Source organism: Uloborus diversus, chromosome 3 (assembly GCF_026930045.1).
Source record: "Uloborus diversus isolate 005 chromosome 3, Udiv.v.3.1, whole genome shotgun sequence".
Lineage (NCBI taxonomy): Eukaryota > Metazoa > Arthropoda > Arachnida > Araneae > Uloboridae > Uloborus > Uloborus diversus.
Window position 1 is genome coordinate 70432295 of NC_072733.1, and position 26821 is coordinate 70459115.

The following is a 26821-nucleotide window of genomic DNA, read 5'->3' on the forward strand; positions in this document are numbered from 1 at the left end:
TTTAAACATACTGGAAATTTCGAAACCAGAATCAATTTAATCTGGATTTTTAATAGTGGTTTTTAAACGTACTAGAAATTTTGAAACCTGTAACTAACCACACTGGAAATTTAAATGCCAGTATGAAATCTTACGGGGGAATTTTGAAACGAGTATCAATTTAATCTAGATTTTTTAATACCATATTACCCCGAAAAGCGAGGTTGACCAGCATGCCGGAAATTTGTATCTTTCGGCATGCCAGATAATTTAAGGTTTATTTTTCAACAAAACTAAAGTTAATTTCCCCATACAGTTCCTATCAAAAAGCATACCATTGTTACGCTCGCTCACAGGTCACTAATACATTAGTCTAGTTTTATTTGTATTAAAAAAAGGTTAGTGTTTTTTTATATGAATCTCATAACACTTATGATTTTCATACATTTAAACGGGACAATTAATTTGACATGCAAATCCTGCATTAGATTATTATAAGCATAAGTTTGCAATTTCATTATCTTTTGAGAAAAGTATGTAAGGGAACATTTTTGCACTAAAATTACAATCATAATATAATCTTTGTTTCCTACATTTACTGAATGCAAAAGAAATTAGTGAAAAAAACCATACAATGTTTACATACTGTAAAGACTAAGGCAGCTTAAAAACATTTCATGGTCATTAATTATACTATGTTCAGTGTCAAAATGTGTGTATATATTTTCTAAAATGCCTAACAGTTGCAAAGAGCAAGCAACTTCTGACATTCTCTAAAAGCAGTGATTTAGTAAAAAATGTTAGGATGAGTGTTTTAAGAGTCAAAAAACCAAACCCAGTGGCATGACATCTTATGAGGGACAAGGCCTACTGTAGCCATCTCACTCCTCCTGACCAAGGTCTCTTGGGAGCTAGGCAGATGTTCCTGTTAAGAGGTCAGCCTAATGCAAAACTCCCAGGGTTTAGTTCCCAAGCATGCTTCGTACTCATTTTATTGACACACTGAAGGGATGAATGGCTATATATCAATTCGGATATATATCAATGTATCGGATATTTTCCAAAATATGATGATTTTTTTTTTGAACCCTGATTAGGGCCCTCCACTCTTTCATTCCCCCGGGACCTCCACATTTCCAAATCTGGCCCTGGATGAAAAAACTAAACTCAGATCGGTCAGAAATGCTGCTGATAGGCTAAGGTGCACAAATGCACAATGTGTACTTCAAATCGAGAGAATTCCGCAAGTGTTTCCGAACACATTTACAGATTAATCATGCACTTTACTGGAGAAAAAGGGTTGACCTAAGACTGATAATTATAAAACTGAAGAAAAATATTATTGTAGCAAAAAAATTAATGATTATTATATAACACTAATGTTTATGTCATACCTCAGATACCACTTATTTCATTCCATAGTAATATGCCTTTTAAATTCAAACGTAAACAATTTCATGTTAGATTCGTCTTCCTAATGACTATAAATAAAGCAGGGTCAAAATGATTTTATGAAAACATATTAGCAGTAAAATCAGGTTTCACGATTCAATTTGTCGCTTTACTCTGTCACTGTGGTTCAGTTCTTAACATCAATGCCATTGCAAAAGTATGTGAAATGTTTCGCTTTTCAGGTCTTCGTGATTCAATTTGTTGCTTTACTTTGTCATTGTTGTTCAGTTCTTAACTTCAATGCTTTGCAAAACTAAGTGACATGTTTTGCAATGAGAATTGTCCAATAAATTCATTTAGTCTACGTGGAATAACATAATACAGTGAAGCACAGTTTATACGTTTCCCTTTTATACGTTTTAATTAATAATACATTTTTTACATTGGTCCTTGGAGAGTCTAATATACATTAACCTTTACCAAGTATATGTTTTTTCATTTGTACGCTTTTTTCATAGTCCCTTCAAAAATGCATAAATGGTGCTTTACTGTATATACAAAAATGTGGTTGGAAAAAAACTTCAGTTTTTACAGATTGCAGTTAGTAAAGCTTGACCACGAACAGAAGGCGGATGACCTTGAAGTGAAACATAATTTGCATCATTTGTAATTGGTAGAATCTGCCAGAAAGCACCAAATAATAAGAGGCATGGTTTCGCTAATCCTATCTTAAAAAATATTAACAAAAAACCTATTACAAATGATACAAATGACGGATGTTTTTGCATCAAAGTCATCCGTCTTCTTTTTGTGGTCAAGCTCTAGCTGGGCTGTGGAGTTGGAGTGGTTTTTTGGTAAAAGAGGTTGAGTCAAAGGTTTAAAATTTCAAGAGACAGTTGGTAATTTTCTCTCAAAATTCGCAGCTCTGCCAGTATTTGAGGAGTCACAGCTGGAGTCAGACTAATTTTGGGTAAAGGAATCGGAGTCTCTAAAAATCCTGGAGTGGGAGTAAGACATTTTTCCTCCGACTCTACAGCTCAAGTAAGTAGGGAGCTTAATTTTTTGTAAGTATTATGGTTTAGGGAAAACCTTTCGACAGAAACATTGGCTTTGCAAAGGATTTTTTTTTTTAAAAGAAGAAAATCATAATACCTCACTACATACACAGTTGAAAATTTCTGGGTTTTCAGATACAAGACTTTGAATGACTTACAATGACATGTATATGACTGAAAAGTGGTTTTTTAAAATCTAAACAAATTTTATCAAAAGTTTGACTCTGTGCATTATTTATAGTTATTGGGAAGGCTAATCTAACAGGAAATTGTTCACGTTTGAATTAAAAGGCACGTTACTATCGGATAAAATAAGTGGTATTTCGAGGATAAGTATCAATGTTATTATTAGCATTTTTTTTTACATTAATATTTTTCTCCAGTTTTATTACTGTCAATGTTAGTTCAACTCTTTTCTCCAGTAAAGTGCATGATTACACCAGAAATATGTTTGGAAACACTTACAGAACTCACTCGGTTTGCAATTCACGGTTCACGGCGTGCGTTTGCGCGCCTAATCCTATTGGCAGCATTTCTGACCGATCTGCGTTTAAATCTTTCATCTAAAGATTCCCAAGTCCACTGCTCTCTTCTTTTAAAATTATATTCAAGTGATTAAAAACACTCATTCTAAAATCAAATTCTAACGCTAGACATCTAACGCTAGAAGCGAGTCTGCAGAACGTAAACAAAGATCGTACGTAAACAAAGCGGGTTGTTGCCAACGGAGAGAGAAAAATAAAGGCTCGTTTTGCGCCACGCGTTTCCATTTGAAATTAATTTTGTATGAATCAAACCGTGGAATGGAATGTTATACCTTTTTCTTCAGTATTGCTAATCACCGCAAGGTAGCGTATTCGAGCATTGGAGCTGCGAATAACTTTTTATTGCGCAATAGCTTTTCGGGTCAAGTAATCTACTGAAAAATCAACGCAACGTATGATGATGAAAATTGGCACAAAATTGATTTACATCCCAGCGGTTTGCCTAACGAAGTTTTTTTTAAATTTGTATTCGTCCTAGATTTTCTAATATTTAATAATTTATGAATCATTTTTCATATTTCTTTCACTTCTAACGAATCAGTTTCCGACTTAAATGAAGTCAACTCAACCTAACACAGAGCCATGCGGTCGATTTGTTTACATTGTTGCTTCATGCCTTGCACGTTTTTCGATGATTCTTTTTTTTCTTTTTTAGTTCATTCAATTCAGTATGTCTCTTTCGAAAAATTTTTATTATTTTTTTTCTTACTATTATTTCTAGCAATTTTTTTGTCATGTAATTTCTTTACTAGTGTTGCGCTGTCCTTGTTTTATTCTTTAAGGTGCTAATATAAAGTTAATTTTTTTTTAAATATTTGTTAATTTTAAGCTTTGTTCTTTTTAATTTTTGTCTGAGTTAATTCTAGCATATTAAATAAGTCCCCGAGAACTTAACCATATTAATTTTCGTCGCTAGAAAACGGGGGAAAAAAATCTTACATTTCGCTCACAAGCAATTTTTGTTACGTTCCTTTTATATTTTTTTAGGTAAAGCCCCTTTTCTTTTATGTTTCATTCGGTTTTTTTTCACATTTATTTATTTTTGGGGGATATTTCTACGGTGTTTTTTGCATACAGTCAAGTAAAATTTATCACCAAACATTTTTGCATGATTTACACAAAAATAAAACCACAGTTGAGTAGCAGTAACTTTTGTACGGAAGTAACTGTACCTAAAAGAAACAAGTTAAGCAGAATAAGGCTAAAAATTCAAATGTATAGAAATAAGAAAAATTACAAATTGGTCAATGTTCAACTACAGTAGACTCGGACAAATGAATTTCTTCCGAAAAGAAATGCTATTTTAATAAATTTTTGTATTTGAAATGGGGCAAAACTATTTTTAAATTCTTTATCAAATGAAAGTAGAGTGTTTTTACATGCTAAGTGTAGTAACATGTGCTGAACTTTATGTCAGTAAGGATGTACTGTACTCTAAATGAAAATCATTGCTTGCTAAATATCTCTGTCAAAGTGACTAGTGTGAGCTAGTGTTTAACTAACTCACAGAAGGAAAAGCGCTTAGACAGATTATTTATTTTGCGAATCACTTCTACAAATATTTTGCATTAGTTTCTGTCTTAATTTTCTTTTTCTGGAAAAAATTTGGATAATAGTAGTTCTGCTTACTGTACACATCAGTAAGGAAAATGAGATGTGTGTTACAAAAACAAATAGAAAATATCCATGACTTAATTTATAAGTAACTGGAAATAGGACATGTTAACAAATCAGAGAACTAGCTAAAACGTGCAAAGTAAATAGACAATTACACCATAGGTTGCGCAGTTTTCAGGCCACTGTTAGATTGTTGTGTGGACTCTGATTTTCGTCAATTCATTTTTTTAAAAAAGGTTGATTTTACTTATTTATTTTTTGTCTTGGGTTCTTCTCCCCATATAAGCAGAAAATTCTCTCAAGAATACTCTGGACTCTGCTGAATTCATACAGTTTTTCCATTCCAGAATCTTGGAATTCTGTTAAATGATTGTTCTGAATTATTGGTCATGATTTTTTAACGGGCATCCAAAGATAAATTTTTTGTCGATGCAGTATAAATGTATTGTTAATGGGTATTTATCAATAAGTCTGCTAGTAGAGGTTTTTTTGCCCTACTGAGCATGCATGAACGGATACAAGGGAGGCACTCCATAGGCAATTTTTCGACATTAAAGTTTCAAAAGTATTTTTTAGTTAATCTGCCAAAAATTTTATGGAACTTTTAATCAGAAGATTTTTGGAATAATTTCAAACTTGAAGTCTTAAAAATGCGATTTTAAATCATCTTTGGTAATGTTTAGGAGGAGGCTTTGGTGAGGGAATGAAGATCAAGCTCTTTCCTCTGTTAATTTTTCAAAACTGCAGTCCCGAAAGGACTATTTTAAACGATACTGGATTATGGTGAGGGAGAGGGTTCATAGGCTTGCCATTTTTCCAAAATTGAAGTTCTAAAGCGCAATTTTGTCCCTCGAAGGTTTCCTGAATCCGTCCTTGCTGCTGAGGGCGTTTCTTAGATTCAGCCAGATTATCATTCAAATGCCGGGACTCTACTGTCTGCATTAGACAAATGAATGGCTCCAAATGCACGCCTATTGATTTTCAAAATTTGTTTTTGTCAATATATGTTTCTATAAAGATAATAATCGGAAACTGAGGCATGCGTCATCTGAAGAATTATCGTGAAAATTAAAAACTATAGATACAGTCAACTCAAATTTGATAACTTAAGTCCCAAGGCACCAGCTAAAACGTTCAAGTTACGTGAAGTTTCCACAACAGTCTCGAAAGCTCGAGACCTGATGAAAACTTTGAGATAAAGAAATATTGGAGTTATGGAGGTTCGACTATGTCACTTAAAAATATAAATTTTCATTCTAATTTCCTTTCATCTTATTTATCCACTCTTGTTCCGTGCACGACAAGTTCTTAAAAAATTTCCCATTAGCAGAGAACTTTTACATTACAGGGTCAAGGTTTCAAATTTCTTAATGAAAATACACAATATTTTCCTTACAGGTATATTATGTTTTTATTAAGAGCACTCATGCCTGTAGTGCTTTTGTGACTTCATTTTTTACGACCCCCGCAACTATCAATTTAATTGCTTTATCATGTAATCAGAAGAATTGTCATAATAATTAAAAAATTGAAATAAAATTTTTAATTTTCAACCTAATTAACTTTCATCTCATTTATCCACTCTACGTCAATAAACGAAGTTATTCAAAGATTTCCTATAAGAAGATATGACTTATATATTACAGGATCAAGTATTCAAATTAAATATGCAAAACCCTGTATTTTCACTAAAGGTGTTAATGTATTTACATTAAGTTCACACAGGCCTGTAGCATTTTTTAACTTCATTTTGTTATGGGTCTTTGCACTTAGCCCCAAATGATGCCAGCATCTACCAATTTAATAACTTTGTCAGACCACGTCAAGTGAGTTGCTGATATCCCTACAATTACAATATGCTGCTGAAGGAGAGAGAGGGTCTCCAATACCCTCCACCCAAGGTAAATGCTAGCAAGGGACTTATTGCATGACTTTCGGACCCACAAATTATTTTCTATTTCTGTGTACAGAGTAAGAAATATTAAACTTTTTCATAAGATAATGAAAATACTGTACATCCTATTCTGTTTTCCGTCTGACCGTTTGTAATGCCTGTTATCTTCTAAAAAATATACCTTGTTTATTCGAGATTTGTGATGTGTTGGTTTGCAGAAAATAATTCAAATGAAAGAGCCTTTTAGCTAGAGTAGTTTCCTCTGTACAAACTACAAATATTGAGAAAATCAGACGTGACAGGGCTTAGTCAAGACAATTTGAGTTATTTATTGACCAGTTTAAGAAAAAAGTTAAATATATTTATTTAAAATCTTTGAAGTATTTTTTAATGCCATAAAGAGTTAAGAAATACCACTGAAGTTCAAAATTCGTTTTTTATGTCCACTGTCTGTGATGAAGAACAAATAAAAAAAAAGTTTAAATTGTGAAAATATTTAATTTTTTTAAAAAACTTCTCAGAAAATTTTAAAAAACCGAAAAGTGGGCTAAATAATGGGTTTTTTAAATGGGTTATTTAAAAAAAACCATTGGGTCCAATCGGCCAACCCTGACTGGTATTTTTTTTTTTTTCAGTTTCTAAAATTTATAATTTTGTAAAATTTGTTTACTGTTGTTGCGAAAGCAACTCAATTAAATTTAATAAAATTTATTGTAAAACATTAATTTTAAATTACATATAAGCATTAAAACACATGTAAGCAATAATCAATAAAACTAAGCTAATATAACCTATGATTTTAAATCAGCTTTTCATGTATTAATATTACATAAAACATTATATTTGTGTATATGATACTGTGATTCTTTACAAGGCTTGTGTGTATATTTGTAATCAGTTTCGTAGAGTATATAAATATTATAGTCAATAACCAAAATATAGTCGATATCAACTGTAGTTATGCTATATTTTATTCTTACATTAAATTATATTTCAAAATTGTAGATATTAGCTAGATTTAATACCATTTAAAGTGAATAAATTTTTACATTAAATACATGTTTATTTATATGCAAACCTGTTTTTGTGCAGTGTATGAAAATTATTTATAAAACGAGTGTGAGGTAATATCTTCAAGTGAGGACATGGGCATCCTGATGGGAAGTCACTGACCTCCCAAAAATTTCCTTGTTCAGGGAATTTTTCAGGAGTCTGCAAAATTATACTGTGTTGCAAAAACAACCTTTTATAGCTACTTGTGAAGTTTCGAACAATATTTTTTTAATGGGATTTTTTTTTATGCGGTCCCCATCCACCGCATAAAAACAGGTTTGGGTGTATAAGTAATGAAAGAAACATTAATTTTAAATCTATATACTATAAGAATAATGTAGGAAAATAAACAGCAGCAATTTGACAATACATTTAATTATTTAAATTTGAAAATATCTGATAGATATCAAAATATATTTTCAAACCATGGAAACCAGTAACACGCTGTGAGTTATATAGATAACACACTATGTTTTTCTATGCTATACAGCAACAAAACTGACACGAACAGCTGAAAAATATTGGAGAATAAACATCTACACAATAGTAGTTTTAAGTGGTTTGAACTCGAATGTTACAATATTTGGAAAAAATTATAATGTGGCGCTCATTATTTACTTTTTGTTGTCTAAATTAATAATGCATACTGAATGTGTGAAATTTTTGCTTCTAAATTATGAAATTTTAATGCATCACCATTGATTATATAGTTTTATATCATAAGCATGCACAAGAAAACCTTTTGTGGCAAGAAAGAGCATTAAATTTGGGTTATAACACAGTGATCCAGATTTATTAATCCAGATTATGCCATAGACATTTTAAAGGGTTTATTGACCTCAACTTTGGGGTCTTGTTTGCTTGGGGGAGGGGGTTCATCATCATTCCTGGTAGGAAGGACATTCTTGCCATACATGTTAGTAAGTTAAAATCTATATTTTGTTCAACTTTAACTTATTAATGTATTCAATAAAAAGTTATAACTGCAGTAACAGTTGTAACAACTGCTGCTGAATTTCAGGAGTAATAAACAGATTTTTGGTAACAAAGATGATTTCCACTCCACGACAGGCTTTATTTTAGAATTTCTTATATTTCATCAAAAACTGAGCAATACTTTTGATATGTTCTCCTAAATAAATTTATTGTTAATAAACATGCTAAAATTAAGAAATTTTAATTTTCAGTTTCTTTTTTTTCATTTTAAATATTGGGGACAAAAAGTAGTCTCTACACAATGAAAACATTATGTAAAAAAGTGCACTAAGTCTGAGCATTGTGATTGCATATGAAAAGTATTGTACAATTTAGCTGTACAGAGTGTGCTGTTAGTACAGTGCACTTTTTGTGCACAAAACAGAGGTGCCAAACATGCTCAGATTTTGCGTATCATGCTCAGATTTATGCTTTGTTTTTGCGTATTGTGATGTAAATACGTGTGTGACCGTTGAGTTTACGGTGTTAATGGAATTTGTCTAATTGCTATGGTTAATTTAGCAGTTGCTAACGATATTTCTTGTCGTAAATAAATCTTCTCTATTTTCTCAAGAACTATTGTCATTTAAAGAATTTCTTGAAGTGGCTGGACTCATAACAATATATTGCAATTAAACATTTTTGTTCTGACTAAATATATTTACTTTTTAATCATTTACTCGATAATGCACTACATATAGCTTTGATTAATATTGTAATTTTGCATCCCTTATTTTAAGTTTTGGATATTGATAAGTCGCATTTTTAGTTGATTTAATTATGTTACATTAAAATATTGTGCTTCGTAAATATACCTAATGCAATGCTGGTATTCTAGTGACTTCAGTATGCTACTGGCACCATGCACCGTACCAGCTTATGCAATGCCAGTACATTTTAACATCAAAATGGACTGCACCAGTGTCTATTCCCGCATCATAAGTCAGTACAGACCATTCTGGAGAACCACCAGAATATACTACCGCGATAGGAAGTAATGAAATGTGCTGTACCAGTACCAGAAAGAAATATCGGTATACAACTGAAGTTGGAACAACAACTCTGGCTAAAACTACTGGGATTTGAAGAACCAAATAAATTCCAAAATAGAACAACCGTTCGGAAATGGAGTGCCGGGATCTGAAGTACCAGCTTATGGAACACCGGTTCCAGTAGGAACTACAGAGATCTGATGTATACCGGAACACAGGTTCCGGTATGGACTACTGGGATCTGAAGTATACTGGCTAATGGGACACCGGTTCCGGTATTGAGCCCCGGTCCCGGTATGGAATACCAGGATATGAAGTATACCGGTTTATGGAACACCGGTTCCAGTATGGAATACCGGTTCCGGTATTGAGCCCCGGTCCCGGTATGGAATACCGGGATATGAAGTATACCGGTTTATGGAATACCGGTTCCAGTATGGAATACCGGTTCTGGTATGGAGTACTGGTTCCGGCATGGAATACCGGTATTATTGGAATACCAGTTCCGGTATGGAAAACCGGTATTATTGGAATACCGGTTCTGGTATGGAATACCGGTTCCGGTATGGGATACCGGGATCTGAATTATACCGGCTAATGGAACACCGGTTCCGGTATGGAATACCGGTTCCGGTATGGGATACCGGGATCTGAATTATACCGGCTTATGGAACACCGGTTCCGGTATGGAATACCGGTTCCGGTATAGGATACCGGGATCTGAATTATACTGGCTTATGGAACACCGGTTCCGGTATAAATACTGACATACCGGAAGTATGATACCGGTTCCGGTGTTTCATAAGCCGGTATATTTTTTTCCGGTATCATTTTTTTTTCCAATAGGGAAGAATTGGAAAATACCCCTTTAACAGCCCCAAATAATTTAGTGACTCAATCTGTTCCGTTAACCCCTCGTGGGCGTTACCGCCCTTGTGGGACGCCCCCTGGATGACACTCGTAAATAAATTGGTTGAAATAATTAATGTAAAGTTTTTATATCAATGAAGTTGGCAACGCTGGTTGTTTTGTATGCCACACACTTGCTTTAAGGAGAAAGGAAAAAAGTTTCTAATCGGGAAGAGAAGGGAGAAGAGAATCAAGGAAAAGATTCCAATCTTCAAAGAAGTGTTTCTGTAATGAAAATTGCTCAGCTCACGCAACAATGACCGCAGCGTTGAATCTCCTGTTTAGAATCTTCTTTACCGATTCACCACTCCCGCGTTCTGCCATGAAAGGATAGCCAATTCAAAATGCGAAACCCAATAAATAAAAAGTGACGCCATACAAAAAAAAAAAAAAAAAAAAAAAAAAAAATACGAAGAAAAAGGTTTAGCGGATTGATGCTTTGATTTTGTGCAACAAAAGAACAGGAAGCTAATGGTTTCACGAGAACATGACTCCCTCTATTTTTTCCTTAAGTTTCCGGCATTACGAGAGAGAATCGTATGCTACTATTACTTGAAGGATGACAGTTGAGTACTGCATGTTAGTTGCGGTCCCAATAAACTGTCTCAAAACGTTTTGTATGCTAATCAAACGCACGATTTTTGTTCTCACCATTGAAAGCTGTTTTGTTTTTAGCCATTTTCTTGAATAGCCTCTTATTGGTGTAGACAGAGATCTTGAGAGGCTATTGTGCTTTGACAACTGAAAGTAAGATTCACAGCATTAATGGTTATTAAAGGGTCCTTACTCTTACATTAAATTAATGTTATTCCTAAAACTTTTAAAGATGACAAAAGTAGTTGCATACTATTATTTATATCATATAGTCAAAATTGAGTTTTGTGTACTAATGAAAGAGCAGCTGTATTTACAACTGACGAAGGAAAAGAGAATAACATTTGATCTTAAATGACGTCAAAAAGTTATTAATATCTGACATTTATTGTCAAAGATATTTCTATGAAATTCTTCCGCTCCTCTATGAGGCATAAAATAAAATTTAAAAAAAATCAAGATATCTATGCATTTAAATAGTCTAAAAAGTATATCCTCAATAAAGAATGCGTCTTTTAGGTTTGGTTAGAAATACTTGATTAGAAGTACTTCATATAGAAATACTCATAAATAGTAATTTATGATTACGGTTAAAATTTTGAAAATGCAGAAAAATTTTTATTACCTAATCATGATTAAGCACCTAATTAGACAAAATGCACGTACTGATTTGTACTTATTCCAAGTAGTAAAGAAATATTTTTAAAGTTTCATAATATATAAATACAATTTTATCGAAATATTTTACATTGAATGTAAAAATGTACAGGGTGTTCGAAGCAAACATATCGAATTTAGAGAGGTCGCTAGACTTAACAGAATGTTTAATGGAATAAGAAAACTAAAATTAGACACCAATAATCACAAAGATTATCTTTAAAAAAATCAGTACTCTTCCACATGAGCTCCTTTATAGAGCCAAGGTACCTTAGTATCTTAGTGTGTTTCCTTTGTAGTTCCTTTAATAGCCTCTTCTGGACACTTCCCGTTTCGAGAAAAGTTCTGTGCCGCTCGTTAATGCTCTTATCCTGGGGTGGGTTTCTTTTATTAATTGTTCGGTACATTCTTTGCAGTTATTACGGATTTTTGTTCTGCTCTCTAGAGAACAATTTATACCTTCTGCTGCGGTGCCGCCATTTTTCCCTTTGTCCGTTTATAAAAAGCACAGGTACATCAGACGCTTGAAAAAAATTTGCCTTCTAACTCCAAGACTTCAGCTACCAAACTTGGTCAACATTGCCCTAGTAGCACACATTTTTTTTTAATGGACTGTTTAAATTCAGTACTTATGATTCGGACACCCTTTATAAGAGATAACAATTGTATGTGTAACAAAACTAACTCATACATGCACACGGTTTAAAATCCTAAATCGAAAAGTTAAAATAGTAAAAAATAGGTCATCGAAGAAGAAAATAAAATAAAAGTTGGAAGAAGAAGAAATTAAAAATAATAATAATAATAAGTCGTGCACTGGAAAAAAATGATCAATCAAAAGAATAACATTCCAAGATTAATCACACATCGATAGTCATTGCAGAGCAATGTTTCTAATGCGAAATCTACTCTTATTTTTAAAAAAATAAAATGTTGTGTAAAATCGTCTTTGTGTTAGAAACTTGTAACCTGTTTTGCATGCATCAGTTTCTGCCTTTGTTTGCGTGTACGCGTGAGCATTGCATTTGCGAACATACTTTCCTTATGATTCTTGCTTCTTATTCTACCCTCTAACACACCTTTAAGTTTTTCCCAAGAGATTCACACTGTAATTTATATACATCTCATATAAGTATACTGAAACACTTTTGATTGATGAAACGAATGGACGCAATATGATTGTATCGGGCAGTCTAAAATGTAGCTTCAAACTGGACAGTCCTCTTTGAATCGTTAAAACAACATACATGCGTGTAAGTGCATATATGCATATATTACTCTATTATAGCCTACCAAATTTATGAACCTATGAAATCACAAGAAGAAAAGTCCCTGGTGGATATAAATACACATGATTGAAAATGGTCCTACCGAAATTTCCAAAATACCTTGACCAAAATAATGCTGATCTGTTCATTATACATCTGCTGCTACTGTGACACTAACGGTTTTGGTTTGACATTTCCGTGAGAAGATGACGTCATTTTTGACGGCTATTTCGTGTCAGGACTCAATTTCTCCCTCGTGAGAAAGCGTAGCGGCCCCGATTCAACAACAATTTCCCTTCTGATGATGAGTCTCGATTTTTTTTTCTTTAATCATGACATTGGAAACCATGCTCCCATAAAAGAGAAAACCAGACATGATGCAACGGCAATCGACTTTGACGACTATGGAATTGTTATGAGGGTATGTAAAAACTAAAGACCGTGTTTTGTCGTAAAAACGAGTTCGTGAAGTGTCATGCTTAAACAGCAGTTTTTAAGTAGCATAATAGGGTAGAACAATGCCCGAAACTAAAAGGAAAGAAAGTTTTTATGATTATTTTGTTTTCGATTATTTAAGGACACGATCCGTATTCGCTCAATCGTTTTGAAAGAGGGTTTTCTTTTCTTTCTTGATTATGTAAAATGGCCCTCAAATAGAAAAAGGTTATTGTAAGGTTGCGTCAAGAAAAGGGGGATCACCGTTTTTACGTAGCCATCTACCTACTCTACTGTTCAAAGCGTAAAACACTTTTTTAGAAAGTATACGAAAATGAAGCATCGCAAGTGTCAATACCGAAACAGAACTTTTTATTTTCCAGAAGTTTTCTTAAATGAAAATGTCTACGGGCATGCATAAAGAAAAAAAGTTGGTAAATGAGGCCTGTTGGTACATTATATGCATGTCTGTATAAAATGGATCACAGATACTTAAAAACTAAAATTGCTTAAATAATCTGGTAAAAAAATATGTACATATCAAAATTTAATTTAAAAATGGGATACTTAAAAAAATATATTTTCCAAACATAAATGCCGAAGATTTAAAAGCAAACTGTAAGATATATAATCAGTGGTTATATGCATAAATGGTAATTATATAAATACCTTTACAGGAAAGTGGACAAATGAAAATAGGTAACTATCTGAATTTAAGATACCAGCTCTATATATGAAGAGTAGTTAAATTTTTTAAAAATAATGTGATCATTATCTTTTTGAAAATTGATTTTAGTCTAAAAAATCCAATTTGCTTATTTACTCTTTTTTTTCATTTGTAACTTTCGCTTTAATATTATCTAATAAACCGACCCAACTTGTTTGTTTTACCTATTTTTCAGTATTCATATAGTACTGTTATACCATATATCGTGTATTTGATTTGAATCGTGTTAAACGGGACGGAGAGCGATGGTATCCCGCTACGTTTTTATTTTATTTCCCGCTTTGTAAACACTAATTTTTATATTCAATAACTATTACGTTCACAGTCATAAGCACATCCCCATGTTTTAGCCAGGACTTAACCATTGCCCATCTGCATTTTTATTATAATTAGTTTTACACCACTTAACGAAAGTTTTTTATAGTAAAGTAATACTTGAAATTTAGTGTTTCTATACTATTTTAAAATACCAATTTTAAGTTTGTTTGTATATATATAAGCTTAAATTAATTAATATCTAAAGTTTCCAGAGATAATTTTAAATAAAAAATCGATTTGAGTAGAAAAAAAGCTGATTTAAATTTTAAAGATCTAATTCTTTAAATTCGTTCAAAAAACCATGATTTTTTTACAACCTGAATCTACGTATAGGTGGTCCCTAAAACTTAGTCGCCTAAATCTCGCCAACAACAAATTTCCGTATGCATAAATTCTTTCAATAGTTTTTTAAATTTGCATGAAATTGCTAATCCCCATCGGCAAAATATATGCTTAAAAATTAATAGAAAATTTTAAATAAATAAATATGATTTTTATTTTAAACTTGTTAAATCACATATAAACCAATCAAAAGTTAGCTGATAATCCTATATCTCAATAAAGGTATTTACATTGACTTTCAAATAGTGTACATTAACTTATAAACAATTTCCCCCCAAGCTTAATTACATGTTTAACACGTATCCTGCTGTTTTCCCTTTCATTTCGAGCTTTCAAAAGCTATTGTCAAAACTACTTAAATTAAACTGATGATTCAATCAGCGTATGTGTATGTTCGTCTTCTTTTTCATTCGAAGTAACCTTGAAATTCAATGACAAGAGAACGTCGAAAGGAGAACATCAGGACTGCAAGGTCCGAAGCATCCGACGACACTACTCAACTCAGCATAAAAGGACTATTTAAAGGTTTTGAACATTATGAATAGACAATTAAGCAAGAAATAAACACTTAAACGAGCTTTTAAGTCATTTGTGAGAGAAAATGAGGGATTCAATCCGGAAATGTTAACAACCTCCAAAGCAGTAATTCCAACTGAGACATTAGATTTCGTTTGACCTTCAAAGCATTCTTCTATTCGAATTTTTTAAAAAAACTTCATTTTTCTGATTTTAATGCAAATACATTAAAACAAAGCATGTCTGTGGGATTTCTTAAAGGATAATTCACCCAGATTTTCTTTTTTTAGAAAAGCATATTGTCAGATTATCGATATTAACATTTTCAAAGTGAAAGCCTCCCTCTTCCCCCATGCCTCGGAAGTCAAATGCCTGAAGAACAATGCCTTCCGCCTAACTTAGAAACATCATTTGCCTGCCGGCGTGAAACGTTGGTATTCAAAATATCATACTTCCGGCTAATGATGTTTTATACAATACTTTTACTATTGTTACAATATTTGCCATTAGAATAAATATGGACAGAAGCAATCTTGAATATCCAATGACCAAAGTAACCTATTCCAGTGTGTGGATTCCATATCTAAGCCAGTAAATCGATGGTAGAGGGGTGATCTGTGAGGCGATCAAGTTTAAAACGTAGGAAGGTCGAACTTCGTGGATGGGCGATCTTGTAGGACGCTGATATCCCAAGATGTTCAATGATAGAACATTACTCCTTCGAATTCAAAAACATTTGTTTGTTTGGTTTTTGGAATTTTGCCTTGGGCTTAAAAAGGCTTTTCCTGAACTGGAATTCCTCTTCAACCATTGCATAGCCTTTGTTTTATTCAACTGACTGCTAATGATACGTTTGCTGTTTGTTTGCCCATGCAGTTATTCATTTTCAAACAGCATCAGAAAGTTGGGGAACTCAAGGAAGACAAATATTCTTTTCTTATTACACCTTTTCAAGAGTGTCTGTTTAGGTAAATTAGTTAAGGATTAATTAACGGATAGAAGGAATTTTTCTTTCTAGCTCGCAAATTAAATTTACAAATGATAGTTTTATTTGTTTTTACTATTTAATTTTTACTGCTGAAAACCTTCAGAAATTAGTTATTTTTTTATGAATTAATATTATAGATGGGTTCATTCTTTCGTAATACAAATATGCTGGTGAGCTCAAGGAAGAAAAACATTCATTTCATATATCACACATTAAAAAGTATTCGTTCAGGTAAATTAGTTAAGAATTAGCAAACGGACGAAGTAGGTATTTTCTTTTTTTGGCTCACTAACTAAATTTACAAATGATATTTTTATTTGCTCTACATAGCTATTTTTACTGCTAGAAACCGATTCAAATATTTCATTTCTTGAACAATTACAACTAAAGGTGTTTATTATTTTGTAGTTCATTATCAATTAGGGGAAGGGGGAGCACATAAGAACATTTTTTTTTTTTCATTTCTTTATTTGAAAAAAATATATAAATTTTTTCTCAGCAAAAATGTCTCCATGATTGAATCAATTTTCTTTATGTCATGGATTTTTTTTTAAATTAAAAAAAGATTCATTACGTTATGGCATTTTTAAAAATTGTCTTCAACTATTTACATGTGCCCCTAATGGGGGAGGGGGGCACATGTGAACAAACCTGAGGCACATATGAATGCAATTGAAAATGCAGGATAAGCATCATAAAGGGAAAACTCTTTAAATTGAGACATATACATATATACAAATTACATTGAAGGGTTTCTATTCTGTACTGTGTCAGTTTAAATTGCACAGTAACTGTGTATAAAATAAAGCATTTTTCTTTTCCAAATATATAATTCTACCCACTGTCAAACTTTGAAGTTTCGTAGTTTGTTCTGTTCATTGGATAGTCAAGAAAAGAAACACACATAGTACAAAGAATATTTTATCATGTAAAGATTATTCTTATCATGTATTGCTTTTATGTTTTATTCAAAGTATGACTGTATTTTAAAATAATTTAAAACTTCAGTTTTTTATTAAATGAAAATATATTGTTTCCTTTTCTTAGTATTATATAACTCTAAATTGTTGATCAATTATTCAGTAACAAATAAATAAATAGATAAATAAAAATAATAAAAATAATGCAGAAATATTTAATAATAATAATTAACAATACATTTACAAGCTGATTGTAGAAAAATGATAATTATAAATATCTTTACACATTTTTTAACACTTATAATAGTATAGCTATATTAATATTAATATTATGGAGAGGAAATGGGAACTGTTCTCATGTGCCTCTAGATGTCATGTTTACTAGTGCCCCATCAATTGTCTTACAGGTAACTTGCAATATATATATATATATATATATATATATATTAGGACTCGACCGATGGCATTTTTTGGCCGATGGGCCGATGCCGATTGTTGGCCGATTGTTCAAAGATGGCCGATTGCCGATTGTTTTCCTCCAAATGGCCGATTGCCGATGGCCGATGGCCGATGCCGTTGGCCGGCAAAAAAAAAAAATATCTAACGGAAATTGATAAGATTGTCAGGGATGTAAAGGATCATTTATTCATTTCACTTTACTTCCTTTCTACAAATAAAAACTTGTAATCGAAAAAAAAAATCAAATTTCGACCTAATTTCTATTTTACGATCACCCAATTTAAACTTCACAAGTTTTTCTCGGCACATTTGTACACGCATATGTACCAAGAACATATAGATGACCAAAATATCCATTTTGAACACCTCCTTAGTTAAATATCGCAAGTTCTCTTGTGATGTCTTCATATGCGTAAACTTGCGTCACTCAGAAACGTTATGAAATAGTAAGTTGAAAACTCATACGTACGTTGTATGATTTAAAAGTTCGAGGACAAGCAGTATAAAACCTTACCCTGAATAGTTCACATTACCGAAGCATATCTATCTACCAAATAATCACCTTGAACGACTATGCACGTTCAGGGCCAACGTTCGTATAGCTTTTAGAAGCACTAGCTGGCAGCCATTTTTCGCAACCTCCTGTGAGGCCTCTTGCGCTGCTGCTTTAACTTCATCGTGGGAAAGAAGGCGACTTTCATGTTGAGGATGCACGGTTTGATTGATCAATGCTCTGATATGACAAACGAATAACGTAACGTTTCGTCGGACTTAGCTCCGTGTGACTCTTACCTGTTTCCAGCAAAAATACATTTGCATGGACGCCGCTTTCTTCCGTCAGGAGAAGATAAAGCTGCATCATAGTAGGTTGCGAAAAAGGCTTCCAGTAGTGTTTCCAAAAGTTATATGAACACTGGCAGAAGTACATAGTCCCTCAAGGTGACCCTTTGAAGGTGGATGTGCTTCGGTAATGTGAACTATTCTGGGTAAAGTTTTATACAGCTTGTCCACGAAATTTTGGATCGTACTACGTACAATCTATATAGGATGTAGTTATGCTTCTCTTTTTTGTCTGTTGTATGATGATAGAGAAAGAACAACAGCCAAAAAAAAAAGGAAGAAAAACAAAGACACTGTTTGATAACCAACTGATTTGTTTTTTTTTTTAAATTGAACATATAACTAAGATTTCAGCAATATTGTAATAATGTATGGATTATGTACACTATACATAATTAAAAAACTTTAAATTATGTTGTTTAATCATTCGAAAAAAAAATTAAGAATAAAAATATGAAACCGTCAACAAATGACGCAATTAAAGTGGAAAGATTGCACGTAGACATTTTTTAGTCATGAAATTAAACAAAAAAGGTAATAGATAAATTACAATATTAAATCATAATAGGAATATTTTTATACTTATTTAAAATTTATGAATAGAAAAATTTGCATTTTTCATAAAAGCTATAAGAGTGACATAAATTTTTCTGAAAAAAGAAATAGCCATAAAAAGAGTGAGGTTCTTAAAACGCAGCTACAATAAACAAACTCGATATTTACTCCAAGTTAATAATAACTGAATACATATACTACTTGATCTGATGTTTGCACACATAATATTGAACAATTTGATTGCTTAAAATCTTTTATGAAGCACTACAAACAAGTTCAAATTAAATTTTTCAATTTAACAATAATTTGCTGAAATTTAAAAAATTGCTTAATAGAAAATTATTGAAACTTTTCTATAACATATTATTAAAATATGATGAAAACGAAAATAACTCGTTCATTGATTTTATAAAAATACATGAAAATAGTTACTTACAATAGAAAAACCTATCGCTATAAATGATGCAAAAAAGATGGCGCATTACGAAATAAAGATGAAACAAGAATGAGAAATACGCAAAATGACATTTCTTGAGCAAAATAAGTAATCGCGAAATATTTAAGAAATGCTTGAAACGACGAGGGAGGGGGGGGGGGGTCACCTGCTGATTTTGGAAGTAACTCACAACATTAAACTTTGTTCCCAACTTCGGCCTCATTTGTTTAGTACAGAACCGCTACCACCAATGCCTCGGAAGAGTTTCTGAGTCGACTTCAGCACTTCCGAAGAAAAAATTCAAAAGTCCCTTTGATTTCCGAATTATGTCACCATTCAAAACGTCTTTAATCAATTTTTTACATTAATGCTCTAAATTCTTCTTAAACAATAGATTAAGTTTAAAGAAAAAATCTCTTATTTTATGAACGCTGTTAGTTTTAAACAACTCGGAAGTGCAACTAGATTTTAATTTCAGAAATACAGGGAGGGGAGCACGCAAGTGTTCTAAAAATAACCGTCGGTTCAACGGGAATCTAACAAAATGACACAAAAACCGGTTTCGCCGTGTCATATTTGTTTCCATGGTCTCCAATTCGGCAATATACACTCTATAACAAAAAAATCGACGCAACAAGAAGCAATCATCCGATTGCTTTGAAATTTTGTATGCATGATTGTTTTGACCAGATGTGCAAATGATTAAAATTTGGTGTACAATGAATGAATAGTTTGATCTCCAGCGCATCGAAACTGCGCATCCAGCAAATGTATATAAAGAGCAGTTCTACAGTTGTTAAAATTTTCGGTTTGATTGCGATTCATATTACCTTTCAACAACTTAAAAATGCCTCGTCGCATGGTTTGTGCTCATTACGAGCAACTGTCAGAGTTTAAACGAGGTCATATCATTGGATTGAAAGAGACCGGTTGGTCAAATCGGAGAATCGTTCGTCATTTGAGTCGAAGCGATGCGGAGATTCGAAGATGCTGGCAAAGATGGGTGGAAAATGGCTGAGTTCAGCGTCAGGATGTTAGCGGTCGACCTAGGGTCACAACAGATCGTGATGATAGACTGATTGTCCTCAGCTGTCACAGCGCTTTCTTCATCTCTATGAACCATCAGACATTCAACCCAAACACCGGTGTCCATCATGACCATTTACAGACGGTTGGGACAACGAAATCTACGCTCGTGCCGACCGTTACGCCACCTGCCACTGACGCCTACACACTGCCGAGCCAGATTACAGTGGTGCATGGCTCGACCAGGTTGGAATGGTGCCCCGAATGGGGATGTATAGTCTTTAGCGACGAATCCCGCTTCCAACTGTGTCATGACGATCATCGAAGACGTGTTTGGAGACACCCAGGGCAGAGGAGGGATCCTGGTTTCACTTTTGCACGCCTCACTGGCCCTCAACAAGGCATTATGGTCTGGGGTGCCATTTTCTTTGATAATTGGACCCCTTTCGTCGTAGTTAGAAGTACACTTACTGCACAGTGGTACGTCGACGACATCCTAAGACCTGTTTTGTTGCCGTTCTTTTTGCAGTACTCTCGACTGGTTATCTGCAGGACAATGCCAGATAACATACGGCATGTGTTGCTATGAACTGTCTGTAAGCTTGTCAAACTCTTCCGTAGCCTGCCAGATCGTCAGATCTCTCTCCCATCGAGCATGGTTGGGATATGATGGGATGGCGATTGCATCTGGCAAGGAATGTTGATAACCTCGTCCGACAATAGGGAAGTTTTCGATTTTTCAATTTTATTTTTATATGATAGAGTAACATGTATGAGCATCATAGGTGAAAAAATTTTTGGAATACGATAAGTAGTTTTTTTTAAATTAATTTTTAAAGTTCAAGTGCTTGTGACGTCAAATGGCATAGGAAGTGACGTCATGCGCAGTTCCGATAGGAGAGAAGCCGATGGGCACGCATTCGACTTCGAAGACGAAACTTAAAGGGCTTATCTCCTCGCATTTAACTCCTCGCGATTCTGGAACATTAAACCTCTCATCCTCTCGGAAATATTCGAATATCATCATTGATGTTACATGAGGAAGATTATTTAGATTGTGCTTTAATGAATCTGGTCTCCATAGTGTGTTCAAAAGGATTATTGAATTTCTAAAAAATATAAATATCAGCGCGCTCAAAATGTCCCTAGCGAAAACAAGGGATCTTGGCGGAAAGCTGCCCATTCGCGCCCTGTGACGTAGGCTCGTGACGTTTCAGAAGAGCGCACTTTTGAGCGTGGATTTTTAAAAATTCATTAAAAATCAACCACGGTGTTTTAAAATTCGGCGATGGTGAATTTTTTAGTTTTGAGGGTCAATTAACAATATCCAATAGCCAAAATATGAACATTTAATAGGTTGCAACTTCCCTATTGGAGCGAATTTGGCCGGAAATATTGCAAGACACCCTCCGGGAGCTTTATCGGTGTTTGCCACGCCGTACTTCAGTTTGTATCCAGGCTAGAGGCGGGTCACTATTGAACTTGTTACTGTAACTCTGATATAAATTATTCAATTGTTCTGAGAATGTAATCGTTTACTATTCTGTGCTTTGTCTTCCTATCCACCAATTTTCGTCTCAATCGGATCACTCCTTCTTGGTGCGACGATTTTTTTTTTTTTTTTGTTATAGAGTGTATCAATAAATGATCGTCAATCTGAGACGCTATATTAGTTTTGTATCGAAATAAGTAATTAATAGGCACAAAAAATGAGTAAATAGGCTTTTTAGAACACCCGATCAAAAACAAAAAGGGAAGTGCACAAAAGGTACGCACACCCCACATGCGAAATTTTAACCTTCTACAGCTTACCATTTTTGAGTTATGACTTATGAGAGATACATACGTACATCCAGTCGCAAGAAACAACGCAATAAGTAACTTGTTTAGTATCTGAATGCAAAAACTCTTTCAGGGGTGACTAAAATAGAAATTCATTCTGAAGTTTAAGTAAACATTTTTATTATGAAAACAATAACTCCCTTTACTTTGCATTAAAAAGTAAAACAGCAAAGATCTTTTTTTTTTTCGAAAACATCGGCCAATTCCATCGGCTTTTCGATGTTTTTAAGGCCGATGGGCCGATGTTTCCTGCAAGTTAGCATCGGCCGCCGATGCCGATGCCGATGGCTAAATTGTTGAACCATCGGCGCCGATGCATCAGTCGAGTCCTAATATATATATATATATATATATATACATATATATATATATATATATATATATATATATATATATATATATATATATATATATATATATATATATATATATATATATATATATATATATATATTGATAAAAAAAAAATTTTTTAAATAATTTCATATATTGGTTTGTAATAAATAAATTTAACTTGTTAGTTACTTTAAAATATGTTTTCACATGAAGAAGACAGTGATAAAATCAAGTACACTTGCAAAAACAAAGAAGTTGTCACCACAGACGTATAAAACAGTCCATTGCTCTAAAAATTTGGATTAAAAAAAGACTGGTACTGTCATTAATTAAGAATTTTTGAATTTTGTTTTGCTCGAAGTTATCTTAGTAAAATCAATCATGCTCGCATGTGCTCCCTTTTCCATACATTTTAAATAAATTCGAAAGAGTGGCCAAAAATACTAAGTACTATTTTTCAAATTTATATTATTTATAGAAGATAAAAAAAATTGCATATCTTGAACAATACCACCATAGCTAGCAACATTAATTTAAAGAGATCTTGCATTTGACTGAGGAAAGTTTCATTTCTTGAAAAACCAATTGTAAAACATACTTATGCATATTTCAAACCTCAATACTATAGTATAAAATAATCTTTGAGTTTTGCATAATAACAGATGAATTTTAAAAACAGTAATTTAAGAATCGTTTCTTTATCTTCATTCATTTTTATATGTTTAAAACATTAGCCTTCAAAAATGAAAGAAAGCGACGATTAGTTTTTCGGGACATTGTCGGCTTACCTTTTTCAAAAAACAAAACAAAACAAAGAAATGCAGAGATAAGTCAGTTTGCAAAATATTAATATGTTCTAGTTAAACCTTATAATGCTATGCCAGTGAAGGTGATCCAATATCATAGGAAGCTAAACCATTCGGAAAAATCCTCGAAGAAATAACGTAGTAATGAAGTAGCAAAGAACACAAACTCTTTTTAGTTTATTTTTTAAAAACATATTAAAAGAGTCATATAAATGATATGTGTCATGCCTTCAAACCTTGTACAAAATTGTGCTGGGCTAAGTAGATATCAATGAAATCAAGTTTTATTTTGAACTAGTTCATACCAATAGAAATCGTTTCTTTGGAAATCTAAGTTTTTAAGGTATGAGCTTCATTGTTTTAAAATAGTGGAAGTATCGACGATCACTGTAGGAATATGTACTAAACAAAACAAATATTTAAGAATTTCATGTGGTAAAATTTCTGAAATTAAAATACTTCAAAATTATATGTCCAAAATTTTTTTTTATAGATTATTAATGACATTTTTTTAATATTTGTGAAATTATGCTTTTTTAACTGCATATTTCATTTTTTGAAAACACATTGGTTAATTATTGACTTTGCACATTACAATAACAATAAATATTATAGGGTCTGGTGGGGTAAAGTGGTCATAAAATCGTAGGTTTTCAACTTTGGTGGATAATAAATACAACAAATAATTTAAACACCTCAACTTTTTTTGTTGTTATTTTACATTGCATTATTAAAGAACACAGTACACTGAAGTTTAGAAAAAAAAAATATTGATTTAATTTGTTTTATAACACTTTCTTTTCCCTTTGTATTTATGACCACTTTACCCCATGGGATGGGGTAAAGTGGTCATAGCATGGGGTAAAGTGGTCATAGTTAAAAATAAATGCAAAACCGTATTAAATAACCCTAATATTTGTATATTTCAGTTATTTTTATGGTTACAAGTATATGCACTAATATATACGTGCATTCACGAGTATATACGTGTCGTGTAAACATGAGTAATCACGTTCATATATGAGTAGATACCGTGCATACCTGAGTATATACGTGTATAGTAGACGTATATACGCATATATGTACAAGTGTACATGTGGGTATATACATAACTGTACATAAATGTATTTACGGGTATACACGAGTTAATTCGTGGATTCATCCAGTGCGTGTTTGCACGTGTCTACTCACGTATATACACGTATATATGGAAGCACGAGTATATACGTATGTATACGTGTAAACTCAATTATATACCTGAAAAAACGTATATACGTACATTTATGTGTCCGTACATACTCGTCAACCAGTACATATATGTATTCACGAGTATATACGCTTACATACATGTATGCCTACAGAGTGAATCCAAGCTCTTGAGCAAAAATCTAAGGGGTGTGAGAAGTGAGGATAAAAAGCAAAGAATAATAAGGAGTTTACGGTCGTTGACGCGCTACATGCACACAAAGCCAGAAACTGATGGATGCAAAAACAGGTCACAAATTTTTTACACAAAGATGATTTTACTCAAAATTTAGTTTTTAAGAAATTTAGAGCACTTTTTAAAAGTTACGGCCCGTAGTGGTTCTAACACACGCATCGCAACAAAGGCGCAGCGATGGATGAAAGTTTTTCAAAAGTCTCGTTATTAAAACAGAGAGTGCTTTGTGATTGCGACGCATTCATTACAGCTGCAGGCCGCAAATTTCTTCAATCGCTTTAAAACCTTCTTGCAGCCTAAAATGTTGTGCAAAATTGTCTTAGTGTAACAAATTTGTGACCTGTTTTGCATCCATCAGTCTTTGGCTTTGCGTGCATGTAGCGAGTCAGCATTGTGTTTGTGACCATATGTTCCTTGGGATTCTTGCTATTTATCCTCCCCTCTAACACTTGGTAAAAATTTTCTCAAGAGTTTAAACTAACCCTGTATACTTGTATGTCATATGCTTGTATGTAAGTATCTACTCGAGTACGTACGTGTATATACGTGTCTACCTGAGTATATAAGTGTTCGTATACATACGAGTAAAAGCAAGTATATACTTGCATAGTCGAATGTAAGTCTGCATAGATAAAAAATACCCATATCGCAGATACCCGTATACGTATTTATTGGTGCATTTATGTGAATACGTTTGTATACGTGCCTACACGAATATATGCGTATGCATACGTATATACTCGTATATTTAACCCCATTTATGGTAAAAACAATACATATTAAGTGAAATTAATATTTAATTCATATCTGCCTTATACATAACTCTTAAGTGACATTAGAAGAACAATATTCGTTAAGCCTAATATTATGACCACTTTACCCCATCTTACTGAAATTGTTCTAAAAAATGATCTAAAATATATTCAGCTAACTGCTAATGAGTAAGCGATCTTAAGACATGTAGGAAGCTTCCTGTGCCGTCAATCTGTTCATAATTCTAACAGACAAAATTTCCCAAAGAAGTTAAAAGAGGTGTTTAGATTTTTAAAATTTTCATATTTACACAAAATATTTTGTTTACCAAATAAAATTTTGCCAGGTTTGGAAATTTTGTATTAAAAATGTAGTTTTTAACTCCCCGAATCTAAAATAAAATTTTCACATTCATTCGAACATTTATTTCCAAGCTATAGTGATTTATTTGACGTATGACCACTTTACCCCATTGACCACTTTCCCCCACCAGACCCTAAGTATTTTCTTTTTTGGGGGCTGTTGAATACTTCAATGTTTTAGTTCTAGTACGGTAATGAACCGTGTCATAAAATTTGAAAAAAAAAAAGAAGCAACAAAGAATCAAAATCTAAATATGTTCTCTTACATTAACATTACTTTGAACGTAATAATTTTAATAATTAACAATTTGAATTAATTTAATACTATGGTACTATACTACAACTTTTCATTGCATTAAAAGGGTGTACGATTACTAATTCCTCGAATATTTAAATTTAACTATTCGGTTGCCGAATATTAAAGTATCTGATCTAATGACGTGTATGCAGTATATCGAATACCAAACGAATATCGGTGCATCTCCAGAATAAATACACATAACGGAGCGATCTTCAAGTACATGGGCTATTGCAAATAATAAACAACAATTTCGAAGCAGTAAGAGTAATAATGCGTAACTAATTGCAGAGATGAACTTTTTTGCGATAAGAGTTTAACATGTAAAATTGATGGAAAATATTTTCGGTTTCGATAAAATAAAAAAAAAATCTATTCAAACTATATGACTAAGTGATTTCTTTCGAAGAAACTATTTTCAAAAATTGCAATTTATAAATAACAATGGTTCGCTGCTGTGCTAAGCACAAATGTCGTATTTACTCTTTTTG

General features: G+C 32.9%; 1 protein-coding gene across 2 annotated transcripts in view; it reads right to left on the bottom strand.

The window, feature by feature from the left end:
* Nucleotides 1-26821, bottom strand: part of LOC129219361 (cadherin EGF LAG seven-pass G-type receptor 3-like) — a 238112-nt gene that overhangs the window by 123287 nt on the left and 88004 nt on the right. The window lies entirely within an intron of this gene.